At 45.5% G+C, this 18,212-nt stretch overlaps 1 protein-coding gene across 4 annotated transcripts in view; it reads right to left on the bottom strand.

The window, feature by feature from the left end:
• Pacsin2 (protein kinase C and casein kinase substrate in neurons 2) overlaps window positions 1-18,212 on the bottom strand; it is a 95,870-nt gene that overhangs the window by 40,999 nt on the left and 36,659 nt on the right. The window lies entirely within an intron of this gene.

Raw genomic sequence — 18,212 nt, forward strand, 5'->3', positions numbered from 1 at the left:
CTGGCACAACCTCCTTCTACCATTTCTGGCCTGATAACAGGTATCAGGTAAACAGAGGATGTGTTACATAAGACCTCTAGCTTCTCTTTAATCCCCTTAGTTCATTCCAAAAGGAAAACCAAGAGGCCGTTCTTGAGGCCTACAGGTTATTGCAGAAAGCAAGACCGTCTAAGTGCTGTGTTTGCCCGTCTCCCCTGAAAGAAGAGCAGGAAGCCTCCTCTTTGATCTTTGCTAAATACTAGCTACAGAGGGAAGCAGACATGCCCACATGGCCTTTCCAGTCTGTTCTGCAGGCCCATTGGTCACAGAGGTCTTTCTTACTCATGACCTCCACAGAAAATTCTTCTGTTACTAGGAAATGATTACAAATTTCTCTCTCTCCCTTTTTGGTTTTTTGAGACAGGGTTTCTCTGAGTAGACCAGGCTGGCCTCGAACTCGATATGTAGACCAGGCTAGCCTCGAACTCAAGAGATTCACCTGCCTCCACTTCCCAAGTGCTGGGATTAAAGTTGTGTGCCACCACTGCCCAGCTGACTGCAACTTCTAAGCTACTGTGCAGTCCTGGGGTGAGGGAGGTGGGGTGCTTACCATTCTTTAAACAGGGGCCCGTTTACCCATTCATTCCATCTACCATGCACCAGGAACTATCCTAAACTGGTGTCAGAACAGTAGCAATAAACAAGACAAATTCTGTCCCTGCCCTCCTGGGGCTGAGACTGCTCTGGGATACCCTGGCATGCAGTTAAGTGAGTCATGTAGTATATTAAATTCTAGGACAGAGGAAAAAGTCTGAGGGGCAGAGGCTTGTTGAGATAAGTATGGCCTCTGAGGGCTTAGAAAGATAGGAAGTAGGAATAGGTGATTCCTAGTAGTGAGACAGAAGGTGACAGGCCTGCCCTGCCCTGGACAGGGCAGGAGGACAGAAGAGGTCAGTACCAAAAGATCCAGGGAGGACCAATGAGGTATCCACATTACCTCTGTGCTTTGCGTTTCAAAACTAAAGACATGGTAATAACAGACATCAGGGGCCTTGAACCAAACCAGGGATTCCTTGCAAGAGCGCCTGCACGTAAAGATGTATGGATAAAGGGTTTACTGTGTGACTGACTCACTCACCCTTGGAGTTTCTATGATGAGACTTTTCCTTTATTCTTTTAAAAAAAATTTATTGTCTTATTGGGGGGTGCAGGGGCAGAGGGCAGATGTGAGGGGACGTGAGATGGGCAGGATCAGGATCCATGATGTGAAAGGCACAAAGAAAGTTAGAAAAATGCTTTTAAAAACCAAGCATGTACTGGGCAGTGGTGACACACTACCTTAATCCTAGCTTCGGAGGCAGAGGCAGGTGGACCTCTGTGAGTTCGAGGCCAGCCTGGTCTACAAGAGCTAGTTCCAGGATAGACTCCAAAACTACAGAGAAACCCTGTCTCAAAAAACCAAAACCACAATCACAACCAAAAAACAAAACAAAAAACAACCAAGCATGTGGCTAGGGATGGCTTAGCAGTTAAGAGTATGTACTGCTCTTGCAGATGATGCAAGTTTGGTTCCCAGAATCCATGTTAAGCAGTTCACAGTCATTGGAACTCCAACTCCAGGGGATCCAATGTGTTTGGCCTCCTCCGGCACCTACACCACACTCACATGCCCTCTCCCCTCACACATACATTCATATAATTAAAAATAAATCTTAAAAACCAAGCATGTATGTGTTTTGTATCTGTCCTTAGCTCTCCTCAATATGAGAAATTACTCTCTTCTAAGACACATTTCAGCTGCAAGTTTATTTTACAGATGAGTTCAGCCAGGATAGCCAAGAGCAGGTGTTTGCTGATAGACAGTGTAGCAGCAGAACACAAAACAAAAAGTGAAAGCTACTTCAGTGCCATCAAATGCTGATACCAGAGCTAGGAGAAGTGACACGGGCTGTGATTCCAGCACCAGGGAGGCTAAGGAAGGAGAACTGACAAGGCCAGCTTTCCCAACCAACAAGTTCCTGTCTGAAAAGGAAAGAAAAGACAAGAAATTTAAAAGAAAAGTATGGAAAAAGAAAAGTATGGGACTCCAGGTAGCCAGCACAAGGGCTGTGCAGAGACAGGAACTAGCAGCAGCAACATACACCCTACCTCTGGAGGACAGCACCTGGGATCTCTCAGAGTTCACAGATGCACAGTCCTCCGTGGACACTTGTGCCCCTGGTAGTGAAGGGAATGTCTACCTATTATTTACAGCCTCCTAAGCTATTTGAAATGTCATCTAACAGCACTAAATGCTTTTGAAATACAACACATGCAAAAAACAAAACATTCTGTTTCATGAATGACCTCATGTTGGGATGACAAGTGGTCCCAGAGGACCACATTCCAGGACACCCTCACAGCTTCAAGAAAGATTTTCCCACGCACTGTTAGGCTGGCCTCCCTCCCCTCTGTCAGCTCCTCTCCCCCATTTCCCTCTGGCATCATCACTGTCACCATCACCTCTCCTCTGCATTTTGCTGTCATCTGTCTCCTAGCATGTTCCCAGCACCCAGTCCCACTTCAGTCTATTCTCAACACTACGACCCTCTCTAAATCTGTCAGCCTAATAATACACTATACCACCTGCATGCCCCTGCAGCAGCCTCCACAGCTAGGGCCCTGCTTACTTCTCACCAAATTGTCTAGTGAGCAAGCCTCACCCCACCCCTCACCCGCCACCCGCCACCTGCATTCGCCACGGCACACAACTCCAACCAGGCAGTTACTTCACTGGCGCTGGCACTACCAGGTACAGTTCACTCCTCCTCTCTGCCTGGACTGTCCTTCCTCCTACACTACAGACCTGTGTGAGGCAGGCAGCATGCTAGTACCTTCAACTCCCACAGCACGTTCAATTTCTAACAGACCGCAATTGGCTTTTTGTATTTTGGGTTTTATTTGTTTTGAGACAGTCTCTCTAAATAGCTCTGGCTGTCCTGAAACTCCAAGTAGATTAGGCCAGTTTCAGACTCACTGAGATCTACCTGGCTCTGCCTCCTGAGTGTTGGGATTAAAGGTCTGCACTACCAGGCCACAAATGGAAACTCTTGAGTGGGCATGAGCCTATATCACTGCCCTCTTTTGTTCACCGCCCTGACTCTAGCATCCCCAGTTCCTCGGATACCAGTCACTCTGTTTAAACTTGCCAAAGGCTTTAGGGTGAATTGAACTCAAGAGTCTTGAGTGATTTTGACTCAAGGAGATGAGATCCCCAGAAGGAAACTAATGGGAGCCTTTATCTAAAGTGGAGACGTCTTTTATTATTACAACTGTAACACCTTTTCCATTTTACTATAGGTCTTTCCTTCAATCCTCTAAGTTTCGGGGCTCTCTTTCTTGAAGCCTAGGACTACTCTACTCATCACAAGTGGGTTTAGTAGATCAAGGAAAAACAGGCATCTCAGGCTGGAGAGATGGCTAAGAGGTTAAGAGCAATGACTGCTCTTCCAGATGTCCTGCGTCCAATTCCCAGTTACCAATGGTAGCTCACAACCATCTAGTGCCCTCTTCTGGCATGTAGACATACATGCAGACAGAACACTGTATACATAATAAATGAATTTTAAAAAAGAAAAGAAAAATGACAGCTCAAGCCCCGTTCAGAACTATAGCCATACAGGAAGCCCTATAGCCCTTCAGTGCAGCTGAGGCATTGAGCCTCTGGCTTTCCTCTGCTGCCAGCTTCAGCGTGTGTCCAGTCAGTTCTTGCAAGAAAGACAGTGTCTCCTGCATCTCTCTAGTCCTCAAGCCACCTTGCACACAGTGGGTGCTCAGACCTGAGCTGACACATGGCCTCACACTATTGGTTAAGCAGAAACACGTGTTTCAACTCAGCCATCTGCCACACCTATTTGTTTCCAATGACTTCATCTGGAAAAGGGACCATTCCTTAAAGGAAGTGATAGAGATCAGCAAATAGTGACTTCTCTCTCTGGAATGCTGTGTAGAGCATTCGACTCAGCAATGAATGGGAAACTATACATCACAACATGCTGGATTCTAAAGGTTGGGCTGCCCAGCTCTCAACCAGTCTAAATAATGAAGGTGGGAGCATAGTTTTTAACACTCTGCTTCCATGAAGCATCTCCCTGAAGACAAGAACTTGCAGTTGTCCTAGAAACAATCACCTAAAAATCAAGTTGACTAGAGGCCGCTTTCAAGCCACCACGTGACACAGGCGAGCCCAAACTACAGAGTGGGCTCGTAAGAGGCAGGAGATCTTAGGAGCACCACAAGGGCATGGAACCATTTTCCTGAAAACAAACTCTTAAGAATCCCAATTAAGAAGAAACGTGGGGCTTGCCTTATTTGGTTTCACTCAGCACTGCAGTGGCCTTCTTCCCACAGGGGAGGGTAGGCTGAGGAAAATCATACTTCCCTAAACTAAACCCATCCACAGACCAGTCCATTTTTCCCAACATTAACAAGTACAGCAACAATGGACTCTTCCCACTTAGAAAGAATTGCTATTGCAGCTGGGGAAACACTGCTTCCTACCCTGACCAGGACAGCTTGAGGGAGAAGAAGGCCCAAAGAGTGTATGAAAGCATAGGCACACAGACCTAAGGAAATATTATGGAGCCTTAGTAACAGAAACCATGAGGAAACTCTGCTTGCACAGAACTGTTTAAAAATAAACTGGTACTGAAATACCAGCAGAGCTACAGTGACTCACACTGTCCTCAGTGCTGAGAGAACAGCAGCCCCTTGACACACTTGTCTCCCGGGCTTCTTCCCCAGTGGCGGAACAAGGAAAAGTAAAGAGAAGCCCTGAGGTTTGTCTAATTTTACCAGATGAGTAAGATGTTTCATGTTTAGTTAGGAGTACAGAGATGAACATTCATGCAATAAACCTCAGCAAAGGCAAAATTCTAAAGCAGACCAGCACTGCGTGTGCTACACTGAGGATACCATGGCAGTACATCTGATAGACAGCCCAGGCTCAGTCACACTCATATGCTCACTGCCACAAGGACCTCTTCTTGGACATGCTCTCTAACTGCTCTCAATGACAGAAGACCCTCGGAGGACTCATACTATGGCCAGCCCTACCTCCCCAGTGGCCTCAGCCTCTGTGAACGTAGTCCAATACAACATACTGCTGCCCCAGATTGCCTTCCGGGTCAACTCCTACTCACCCTGCAAGTCCTGGTGTGAGGGTCAATCTCTCCTCTACCATCCCAGTGAAGGTGGGAGCCATGTCAGCATGAAGAGCTCATGCCAAGGTAGGACATCCCACCCAACCCACAGATCCAAGCAAAAGGAAGATCCAGCATGTCTTGGAGACCAGTCACGGACATAGGGCTGGCTCAGCTAGGCAGTCCTGGACTTCTTCAAACAAAGTACACCCACCTACCCAGCAGATTGCTCAGTTCACCCACCCTCTGCAACCCATACACATACACCCAAAACCTCATTTTGCCAAATGCTTGTCTCACATCAACCCTACGGATCAATGACATTGAAACTGAACAGAACTGTAAGTATTTTTGAAACCAACCAAATAATACCTTGAGGTAGTTCTGGGAAGATTTATGGCTATCACCTCTATGTCTGCATTAGAGATCTAGTTTCTAAACTATTTTCTGTCAGAAAAGCAGCAGAATGTGATTAGAGAATATCGGACCTCAAGAGTGAAAAATGAAGATGGTTCTGTGATGGAGGAGGTCATCTGTCTATATGTTACTTTCATTGGTTAATAAAGAAACTGCCTTGGCTTTTTGATAGGGCAGGATTTAGATAGGTGGAGTAGACAGAACAGAATGCTGGGAAGACGCCATGGAGCCAGCCACCAGGTCAGACATGCTGAATCTTTCCCGGTAAGCCACCACTTCGTGGTGGTACACAGATTATTAGAAATGGGTTAATCAAGATGTGAGAGTTAGCCAATAAGAGGCTACAGGCCAGGCAGTGTTTAAAAGAATACAGTTTCCGTGGCCGGGCGGTGGTGGCACACGCCTTTAATCCCAGCACTTGGGAGGCAGAGGCAGGCGGATCTCTGTGAGTTCGAGGCCAGCCTGTCTCGAAAATCTCACACACACACACACACACACACACACACACACACACACACACACAGTTTCTGTGTAATTATTTCGGGTAAAGCTAGCCGAGAGCCGGGCCACAGCCTGCCGCTCCTATCACTACAGTTCTGAAGCCCAGGGAAAGGCAAGTCAATCTGTTTACAGGAGGGAAATCTGAAGCAGAAAGTACTTGCTAAAGCCTCATCTTTGGAACCACAGCCAATGAAAGACGTGACCTTCCTTTCTGACTCTTACAGGAAAGGAAGCATCACAGGACAGCTGCTGCTCTCGGCCCAGCAGGCTTCAGAAGTCAGCGAAGCTCCTTCTGCCGGACTGCGCTATGTGCCAAAGCTCATACCAAGCAGAGTCCATAAACACTAATGGCCCTGCTCTGCCAGGTCCTCAGGCTCAGCTACCTCCTCCCAACAGCCTGCCACAGTTGGCATCACCTTTGGGTGATGCCTGCCCAACTACCCTGCAGCCTGTCTTCATTCCACACCTGGAGCCCACAAAGAGAGCTGGCTCTGTGCTGCAGGACACAAACCACCAGACATTCAGGAAATGGAACCAAGAGGGAGACAGAAGTTACAGAGGGTGACAGGGTGTGAGATATCAGTTCAAAAAGAAGTTATGGATTCTTCCTGTAGTAACACTGTTGCCTGGTGTACAAAGAAAACAAGCTGAGGAGCAGGTGTCTGTCACTTTCAGAAGGCCTGCTCTAGGGTAATGAATATCTCAGAAGGAATCACAAAGGTAGGAGGAAGTTCAAAATCAGAAGGTCTCAGGCCAGCTGTCAGCTATCAGCTCACCCACATGATGTTACCAGGGAAGGTCTGGGGCTCTTAAGTGGTCTCCCGAAGGCATTTTTCTTCTGTAATGGGAACAAGTCAGAGTCATGTCTAAGAATGATCTCACAGAAATGTATTCTATACCTCTGTATGGCAAGGGCCCTAGGAATGTAACATGGACACTCAGCTAAAGCTTTTTTCGACCTAAATGAGAGCTACTTTTTATTTTTATTTTTTGGTTTTTCAAGACAGGGTTTCTCAGTAGCTTTGGGACCTCTCCTGGTACTAGCTCTTGTAGACCAGGATGGCTTCAAACTCACAGAGATCCGCCTGCCTCTGCCTCCCAAGTGCTGGAATTAAAGGTGTGTGCCACCACCACCTGGCTCAAAATAGAGCTACTTTTAAAAGGACAAAAATGACACATTTTGAAACCTAGTATTAATACATAAATGCCAACAGTAATATAAGAAAATACACAGAAGGAATCCAATGGAAAGAAAAATGCTGAGAGGTGACCCAGTTAGGACTGGGTAAGTAGACTTAACTGCACAGATGCCCACAGCTCCTAAAGAGCCAACCCCATGAGGAAGCCTACACAGTTTTCACTAGAAATATTTAATCACTTTTGTCTCAAGGTTGAGCGGAAATAGAACCTTCAGTGCAGAGAATCAGGAAACCTGCACTCCAGGCCTTCACTTTGGCTTTACAAGCTGCCTAAGTAACTCCTAGGTAAGCTACTTTCCCACCAGCTTCAGATGCTCCTCCTATGAGGGAGAAATATACTCTGCCCTGCCTAGCTCTCTCCATACAAACGGAAGGTCACTGTCACTCCTCTTGAAGAGAGGAACTCACCACTCATTGTCACTAAGTACTGTCTCCTGAGTGCCTGTCTTGAGTTATTTGAGCTTTATCAGACCTCAGATAAACTACTACAGGAAACTACTTAGCATCAAAACAATGGTGATTTTTTTTTTAAGAGGAGGTTTGGCTCAGAGGGCAATGCTTGTGAATGGGCTTTACACTTACTACCAGGTGCTATCACGCTCAGTCAGCTGGAAAGAGTCAGGGCTAAAACAAAACCAAAAAAACAAAACAGGGAAGCACAAGCTCACTTAAAACCAACTACTAAAAAAAATAAAAATAAAAAATATTCTATTAGCCAGGTAGTGGTGGTATGCACCTTCAATTTCAGCAGGCAGAAGTAGGCAGATCTCTGTTGAGTCCAATGCCAGCCTGGTCTACAGAGCAAATTCCAGGACAGGCTCCAAAGCTACAGAGAAACCCTGTCTTGAAAAACCAAAAAAAGAAAAAATACACACACACACACCCCACACACAAAGCCCAACTACTGCTCAGTGGCTAGGATAATCACTTTCCTCCAAAAACACTGTTCTGTCCTCTGCAAAGGAGAGCATGTCAACAGACTCGTGATTTCTTCACTCCTGGTGGCACAGGCTTTGCTTAATGAGAATACATATGCCACAGAGGTCACCCCCAAACCCAACCCCGCAGGAACAACCACCTCACACACCATCTCCTACAGTCTACACCTTTAACTGCCATGGAAGGGGAAAAAAAGAGGATGGCTTTCAGGCCAGCAAGTCAGTGGGAAGCAATACCAGAGACTCTACCCAAGGACAGGAACAAGTGCCCATAGGGACATGGCCTGGAGAGGGAGCCACTCCACAACCTGGGCTACCTAGTGGCTTCCCTTAGAACCGCGAAGTCCCACCCACTTCTGCTGCCACTGACTAAAACTTTGTGTTTAATACTGGAAATCAAAATTTGAGAACTGCAAAAAGAATGGAATTCTATGTATATAAATGAAAAGGTCCCATTCACATTTGTCTAGCGGAGACCAAAGTCAGGATAGGGATATTACTCAACAGTAGAATGACTACCTAGCTAAGGCCCCTAGCTTCAGTCTCCAGAACCATGCATGGGTAGAGCGACCAGTGAAGGGAATTATTTAGCAAGAGACTATTGAAAACAGCTATTTCTCAGAACAACTTTTCTAAGCTACAACTTATGAATAATCTATCCATTTAAAATGAATAAAGTGATATTTATGAAGTTCACAAGTTGTGTCAGCATTACCATTCATTTTGAGAACATTTCCATCACACCAAACACATCCCATGGCCCTTAGCAGTCATGTCTGTTCCCTCTAACTCCTAACAATCACTCAGGGTTGGCCTCTCTTTATAATTCATATTAAAGGAATCTTACATGATATGGTCTTGCTTCTTCCATTAAGAACGCCTATGAAGTTCTTAACTATTGTAGCCCATATCAGTCTTTCATTCTTTTTTAATGCTAAGTAACATTTTATTGTATAAACACACTCCCATTTGTTTATGCTTAACAAGTTCTGCTCTTGGGCTATTATGAAAAGAACTATATTGAATAACTGTGTACTACTGTGGGAGCGCCTTCACCTCCTTCAGCCAATAGCCTTTAAGATACTAGCCCACTTGGGCATGGTCTCATACTATAAATGCAGCTGTAAAGCATGTGCTCGAGCTCTTTGCTTCTGGCTCTCACTTCTGGCTGCCAGACGCTGTTCCTGTTCATGCAGAGGACTGTGATCTAGGACAGTGATCTAGTAGTCTCCCCTAAATATATAACCCTTCATTGTACGTAATTCTGCACTAGTGTGGGATTATTTTGTATCTTCCGCCATCAGTGTACAGGTCTCTGCATTTCTCTAGAACGTACGTCTTCATTGTATGTCTTCATTTCTCTAGAGTACTAGGAACTGCTGGGTCATCCTGAGAAACACTACCCAAAACCACACTGTCTGACAACTCACCGGTTTGCATTACCATCAGGGGGATACTGAGCTGGAGCAGACAGAAGCAAAAGCACTCATGGGCATCTGCTAAACCAGGTGGCATGAATGACCCAGCCAAACTAATACAAAGTCTTAACACTGCCCTTTCTGCTGTGACCACCACTGAGGAGGTCTCAACTGGCAGCTATAGAGAGCAGGGTCTCCTCGATCAACCTGGCCCTAAGGTCACTGTGTACTGGACTGCACAACCAGGCACCACACAGGAACATGTGGGAGAGTTGGGGGTAGGGGACGAAAGGCCAACATTGTTGTCGTGTTCAGTACCTGAAAACTGGCACTGTTCACTAGTGAGGCATAACCTATACAGATGGGACACAGTGAAATATGAGATTAAATGGTCAATAACTTCTTGGGATGTAGCTATAAGAAACAGGAGTATACTCTTACACTGTCAAAAAGCTTTATGGAAAAATCTGGAAATATAGACAAGGCTGATAAGAGTTCCCAACCTCTGACTCTGTAGTTCCACTCTGGGGAATACGACCCAAGCAAATAAACACAAAGGAAAAAATAGCTTGAACAAAATGTTCATCCCAGTAATATTTATAACAACAAAAACTGGAGACAAGTCAAATACTCCAAAGCTAAGAAAACAATGGTGAACTGACAGGACAGACACACACGGCCATCATAAAGGACAGGCAGGACATTTCAAACTGGACATACACAGAACAGCACAGCCATCCGTTATTTGGGGACAAGGGCTATTCATTTTCTTCCTTGTCCCCAGTGCTTAGTATGACGGACACACTTAAATATTAGTCAAGTATACATGTCTGAGTCAACTCAGTGAGTGACAAGCACTGGGGGAGACGTGTGGAAGAAAACTAAGGCCCGAGTCTGGGTCCTGGAAAATGACTCAGTGTATGCCTTACAAGAGAAAGGAGAAACAATATTTTTCCTTTGAATAAGAAAGCTGGGCTGGGCGGTGGTGGCGCACGCCTTTAATCCCAGCACTCGGGAGGCAGAGGCAGGCGGATCTCTGTGAGTTCGAGGCCAGCCTGGTCTACAAGAGCTAGTTCCAGGACAGGAACAAAAAAAAAAGCTACGGAGAAACCTGTCTCGAAAAATCCAAAAAAAAAAAAAAAAGAAAGAAAGAAAGAAAGAAAGCTGGGTGCATCTACAAGATGGGCTAGGCCTTTCCACTGAGAAATGCGCCTGTGGTTCATGAGGCTGGCAGGCCGCCTGTCTTATCTGGTACAGAGGAAAAACAGGGTGGGGCTCTGGGAGGTCCTTTCATGGGCTACCTGCTTCATGAATGTCAAAGTGCCTCCCAGAATGTTGGCTACACACACACACACACACACACACACACACACACACACGACATTCCTCTCTCCCTCAGACTTTGCAGGTACTGTCTTAAACCCTCAGTGCTTGTTTTCAGAGAGCCCTGCTGATAGTCATAAAGCCTGCTTTTGTCACTGAAGAAACAGGTTTTCTTTTGAATTAATGCTCACATTCATGAGGAAGAGACACCAGAAATTCAAAGGGTTATAATGTGAAAATTCTTTCTCCTCAGTGTTCTGTGCTATGGCCTGGAACCCACCACATTTCTTCTCAATAGTCCTGGGCTAACCACTGCCACAGCTTCAGCCCCAGGGCACAGCAGGAGGACTGCCAGTTCTTTATGGTCAGCTCCTTCTTACCTGCCTAGAAAAAAGCTACCAACCCAACTGCCAGCCTCTTGCCTCGTTCTGAGCAGCCTACTGGCAACACCCAGAGACCTCCATCTACCGCCCCCCCCCCCCCCCCCCGTCTCTCTCTTCCCTGCCCTCTCTCCCTCAGCAGAGAACAAATAGCAATCAGAAGGCCCCCTGCTCCTTCCACTCCTCACTGTCACCTTCTCTGGCCAAGACTGCCATTACTGTCACAGGCCCTGTCTCCCACAGCACACTCTACCTGAGCAAACTCCTTCATTCCCATACATCAAACCACCTACAACCTTGTGTCCCATCTGTTCTTGGATTAAATCACATATCTAACTGCTTTCTAGACACCTCCAATCAACCCTCTCACATCCCTGTAAACTCTGTCTCCCTACTTTGTTCCAGACAGTGGATCAGTCTGAAAATCCCCCATCAGGAAATGGTTCCAGCACTTGTAGGCTGCTCAAGCCAGAAGTTCCTCTTCCCACACCTTGCTCACACCTCTGTACAAGGTGGGATTGACTAGGTAATAAGAGTTTCTACAAGCTATGATTGCTTTAAAAGTGGGAAAGTATTCCAATCTAGAGGCACCAAATTTTAAATGCCATATTTTCTTAGCTTCAACGGAATATACTTGATTGATGGGGGTTTCTGCCCCAAATACAAGTATCCTATACAAACAACCCAAGTAGCCACATTCAACAAAGCTTGCATTAGGCTTAAAGAACTATTCATTGGCTTACTAACATATCCACATAGGTTTGTGACAATGTGTAAATCAGTCTGCCAAAAAAATGACAAGGTAATATTCCAACAGTATTAGAATCCCTTCACCAGTAGGCTAGAGAGGTGGCTCAGAGGTTAAGAGCACTTGTCGACCTTGCAAAGGATCTAGGTTCAAGTCCTACGTAACTTATAATCTTAGGTAAACTCCAATTCCAGGGGATCCAACACATTCTTCTTAGTGTGAGTCCCAGGTACACTTTGGTACACATACACTCATGCACATAAAATAACAAATCTTAAAAAAGTATATGTGTCAGGGCTCAATAGATGGTTCAGTGGTTAAGAGCGCTTGCTGTTTGCCCAAAGGACCTGAGTTTGATTCACAGTAGCTGCACTGAGTGTCTCACAACCGCCTTTACCTCCAGATGGCCTTCAGGGACACGAGCATATACGACCTATTTAATGTATACATAAATAAATCTTTTTATTTGTGGTGGTGTGCATACTTTGAATCCCAGCACTCAAAGGTAGAGGCAGGCAGATCTCTGTAAATTCGAGGCCAGCAGGGTCTACAAAGTGAGTTCCAGGACAGCCAAAGCTGTTACTGAGAGAAACCCTGGGGGAGGTCAGGTCATTTCACCCCACACACATCTGCTAAGGATCAGAGCTGAAGAGCACACAGGATGCACCAACAGCTCGAATGGCTTTTCTCTCACTTTAGAGTATCTTAAGATCAGAATCAACAGTCTTGAACAAGTGACAGAAGGCTACAGTTACACAAGAGAGGTGTGTCACGACGCTGCCACCTGGGGTACTAGTTCTGTGGACACCTGTAACTCCGCTCCCTTCTGCTCCAGCCTAACAGACACTACCACAGCTCACTGTCAAGGCACATCAAATACTTCCCTGGAGATCCTCCAGTCAGGGGTGTCTGCTTAGTCAGTGACTTCTTCCTTAAGCTCTCATGCCCCACTCAAGAGCTTCATTTCAACCCCCAGAAAAGCCATGTGAGTCAGAAGGACTCTTCTAACCAAAGTGGGGAAAAAATACAGAGTGGGTCAGGAGGTTGTCCTCTGTTCAGAGGGACAGAAAATGGGGACATTCACCAAGGGCTGGCAAGAGGGGAAGGAGCGAGTTCTGTCTGCCAGAACAAACGGCTGCTGAATCAGGTTCCCAAGAGCAGACAAAGGGCATTATTAACAACACACATGAGTCAGAGTGTCCCAGGTCAGCCCCTCTAGCTCCTTCCAACCCCTCCACTTTGAGAGAACCCCTCTAGAAGTAGGACTTCCTGTCATACAAAGGGCCTCTGTGGGCCTGTGTCCACAGAGGGGGAGTGGATGCTTTTCCTGTGCACAGGCGGCAGTTTCAGAGGCCCTGCCCCAAAGAAAGGTCTGACAAAGCAGATAGATGCCTCTAGGAGCTGCAGTTCTGCCTTAGAGGTGACAGTCACTGAGTGGAAAATTAGACACAGCAAGGGAAGGATAATGCCACAGCACATGACCAGGCAAAGTCTCTGAAACTTGTGAGTTTGATTCTTCACAAGACCATATCTTCTGGTGGTCTGATCGTATCAGGCAAAATACTTCTGAGGCTTCAGGCAATGTTCATCTGAAAAATGGAATCCAGTCTGCCTTGGATGCTATGTGGAACCAGCAGGATTCTGCTGAAAAGTGTGTATGGGGTGGGGGTCCTCCTGAGTGGTGACAACTAGTTCATTATGCCTGTGGCCCAGGTCTCCAACACAAAGGGCTCTGTTCTCACAGGGCTCACAATCACAAAAAGAACTTCTTCCAACACAGTATGCAACCTCTTCCAAAAGCAAAAGCACCACAGGACACAGACAGGGTGTTTGAGGCAGGAATCTCACTAGGAAGCCACAGGCCAAGGGGTAAGCATCCCAGGAGCAGGAACCAGTGTGATAGCAAAAGTTCTGCAGCACACAGTTTGGCTGGCTTTTAAGGCTACTTGGTGGGAAGGGGGTTACTGTTTACAAATAGCCACGTGCATGGGCCAGATACCAGACTGAATCCTCAAGCCACCAGAAGTGACTTATGCCCCATATACCTACCATGAATTTTCAAAAGAAAACAGCACTTTGGTTCAGAGCCCACCTCCACAAGAATGATAGAAAATGCCACAAAATCATAGTACTACAATACTTTTTAGAAGTTGTTTCCAGAAAGTAACTACTCAAATATTTGTCTTGCCATATATCTTTGAAGCTTAAAAAGAAAACAGGAAAATTTGGTTTGGCTGTTAAGTGTTGGGGCTGTGTAGGAACTGTATGCATCCAACTGTGATGTCACTTTCTCAAGAACCCATTCTGCTCATCTGCACATACCAGCTGGAGCCCACAACATCCCACCCCAGAGAAGATCGCTGGACCAATTTGCAGCTGGTGCTCACAACACACTGAAAATTGAAGGAAGGAGGTGGACAGAAGGGGGGGGGGTAAGGGGAGAAGGGAAGGAAAGAGGGAAGGAGGGAGGGAGGGAGGGAGGGAGGGAGGGAGGGAAGGAAAGAAGGAAGGAAGGAAGGAAGGAAGGAAGGAAGGAAGGAAGGAAGGAAGGAAGGGAGGAGAGCTCTAACTTGATACTAATGTTAGATAAAACAAACAAAACCAGCAGTTTGGAACAGGAAACTCATTTATCAAGCAATAATCTGAAACGAACCTAAGCAAAGCATCAATCAGTAGCAAAATCCCCTTTCCATGAGTAAGGTGAGAAGAACTGGACTCTGAGTCTTGGCAACAGCAGTGATGGGGTAAGGTTTAACTTCTAGGCTTTATTCCCCGCTGTAAAATGTGGGGGAAACAAGACTCTATTTCATGCAGGAAGTTATAAATTTCAAAGACATGTGAAGTGTGAATGCCTACATGTCTGAAGCACTCTACAAACGTTGATCTCTCAAGTTCTCAACCTGTTCATCCTCAGGGTAACTTCTGTCAGCCTCTTTTGGCCAAAGCCCACCCACAGGACAGATGTCACTTAGCAAATAGAACATAAGCACCTTGCATCAAGGTTCTCTGAAGAAGGTGCACCAAAGATCCACTCTAAAGCTGGTGCAGACTGCTTGAATCTGGCTGGGTAGAGCACTGTGATTCTGGTGAGATGCTATAGGAAGGCCCAGAGCTAACTTTAGTGGTTATCTCTCTTAACTTCTGCATCTTACTTAATATATATGACGAACAGATATACTTCTCAGAAAGCACCACTTAGCTGACCTTTAGACTCAAAGCCTAAAGTTAAGAATTCTATGACATTTAAAACCTACAGAAGAAACTTTCCACCTTGGCTATGAGTTGCCTATCTGATGCTCACACCTGATATAACCAGTATATGTCCTGATAGTCTGTGACTATACGTGCTGTGTTCCTGAGCTAGCATCAGTCACGGGGGATTCTGAGTAGACTTTCCTTATCTTCCTTTAAAGCACAACTGTTGATAAGCAGACCGGCTTCACAAGTTCCCGAGGAATGCTGGCCTTTATCCAACCTCCAGAAATCCTCCTGTAGTCCAGGTGAAGCCGGTTCCCCTCTACCGAAAGGGGTCATTTATTTCCTTACCTCTGGCAGAAGGGCCAGACAGCTACATGAGGTGCCTATCAGCATATCAAAGTGCACGTTGGTATCACAAGCATCTCTCACACATTCCAAAGTCCATCCTAATCCTGGCCCTTCTCACCTCCTCCAGCTCACAGGCTCCCTTCCCTGACACACACACTCATCCTCCTCATCACCCTGCTGTTCTCACTGTGCTCACTCTGTCCTGCTTCTCTCCCTGCGTTCACTCTTCTCCATCCACTGCTATTCTCCCTCTCTCACAGATAGCTCTGGAGTCCAGTCCGCTGGCCGTGTTCAGTTCTCTCTCTCTGCTCTCTCTCTCATATCTACAGTAAAAGCTTTCCCCTTAACCATCATGTTTATACAGACCTCACTGTAGAGCCCTGGCTGTTCTGGAACTCAATATGTAAACCAGATAGTCCTGGAACTCACGGATATCCACCTACCTCTACCTATCGAGCACTGGGATTAAAGGCAAGCACCATTACACCCAGTCTATTTCAGAATTTTTTTTTTAAGAATTATACTCTAAATTAATCTTAAAAAGTAAAAATAAATGTCTATAACCTGGGGCTGGAGAAATGGCTCAGAGGTTAAGAGCATTGCCTGCTCTTTCAAAGGTCCTGAGTTCAATTCCCAGCAACCACATGGTGGCTCACAACCATCTGTAATGAGGTCTGGTGTCCTCTTCTGGCCTGCAGGCATACACACAGACAGAATATTGTATACATAACAAATAAATAAGTATTTAAGAAAAAAAAACAAAAAAAAATGTCTATAACCTCCCCCCGAGTACCAGAAGTAAGTACGTTTTGGACAACAGCAGGGTGTTATAATTTTGTTGGCCTTTCCTGTCAGTACTCTTGTTCTCTTAAAGGGTTAAGAGACAAGCTCCGCCCACTCCCAATCCTCCCACTTCCTACCAAGGCAAGCTGATCTCTGCTCTCTCCCCTTCTCTCCTCTCTCTCTCTCTCTCTCTCTCTCTCTCTCTCTCTGTCCCTCTATTCCTCTCTTACCGCATAACCCTCTACCCTTATACCCTCCCAATATCCACTAAAGAAGCTCTCCATATCTAAGCCCTCTCTGCATGGAGTATCTGTCTGTCCCTATCTGCTGCAATCCCCCATACCAGCAGTGAGACCTACCAGGGTCACTCACACAGTAAATCATAACACAGGGAGCCATACCCAAGTAGAGGGAATCATTCACTGTTTTCAGTCAATCTGTGCTTGTACCTGAATTTCAGGAGGACTCAACCAGTTTTTATAGAGAACTTTGTGAAGATTGGGTTCTAGAGATTGAACCCAGGGCCTCACACACTCCAAGCACTGGTCTGCCCCAAGAAACTTTAAAGATCCTGAAAAGCAGTGAATAAATTCCATTTTATTAACTAAATCATTTCTTTATTTACATTATAATTTTTTTAAAGTCTCTCATGCTGCCAAACCTGTCTTAAGAGTTCAAAGATGTTAGTATTCCCATGCAGGAACTGAAACACACAAATACTAAGAAACAGGAGCTTGTATTCGGGGTTTTCCTGTCATGTTTCCTCTTTCAAAGAAGAATGAAGTACTTGTCCATTTCTTTTACTAGATGTGATCTTAATAGGGTTGGCAGTCTCATCTACAGATAACATATAATGGGGCTCACTTGGCTGGGACCTAATTTAGGAGAAAGACAGGAAAAACTATGAAATAGAGAACTCTTTATTTTTAAGAAAAAGTATCTCTCAAAGACAGAACTGTCACTGCCCTTTGTACTGATAATGACCTCATTATACATTATATTCTATATTAATCTACTTTATTCATTATACGTTTAAGCCAAATAGTACTCATCAAAACTTGTTATTTAATAAAAGCTGAGTGTTTGGAAATGAAAAGGAGAAAATGAACTCTTGGGGTCAGGGCTAAGGCTCATGAGTGAGTCCTCCCGCCTTGCACTGATCTGAGAGAAGAGGGGCCATCCAAGGTTTAATGTTGAGAAAGCAGATTGTCTATCATACAAAAGTAATGACCGAGGAAAAGGAACCTTAGCTTCCAGACTCAGCTAATGAGCTGTGTGACCTTGAACGAGTCACAACACTTCTTAGTCTCAATTCCTTTGTCAAAATGATAGGCCGAGCCACAACTGCTCCAAGAGTCCTCCAACTCTAAATACCAAGCCCTTTGAAATTAAGTCATCAAATAACCTAGCATGTGGGTGAGCAAGAACCAAACAAAAAGAAGGAACAAAGAAGGCAGATTCTTATTTACTGGTGGAGCTCTCATACCTGCAAAGCACGCTTGGCTTGAAGTTATGAAACTGCTTTGTTATTTTCACAAGTGCATCACTTAAAGAATATTCAATAGAATATTCTATGATAAAGAAGGTTTAAAGAAAGAGCAGGCCACAGCTACAAGAGTAAAACTAAAACTGATGGGCCTGATTGTTCTAACATTCATATACTGTGGGAGAGTTCCCTGTGACCTAAACAGTGCTAGACATATGCACAAATCACAGCAGGTGAGACTCTAACAAGAACATGTGTTCACGTGGTGGCACAGCCTGCACCACCAGAGTGCTTACAACAGAACCAGGCCACTA

The sequence above is a fragment of the Microtus pennsylvanicus genome, chromosome 2, assembly GCF_037038515.1.
Source record: "Microtus pennsylvanicus isolate mMicPen1 chromosome 2, mMicPen1.hap1, whole genome shotgun sequence".
NCBI classification, from domain to species: domain Eukaryota; kingdom Metazoa; phylum Chordata; class Mammalia; order Rodentia; family Cricetidae; genus Microtus; species Microtus pennsylvanicus.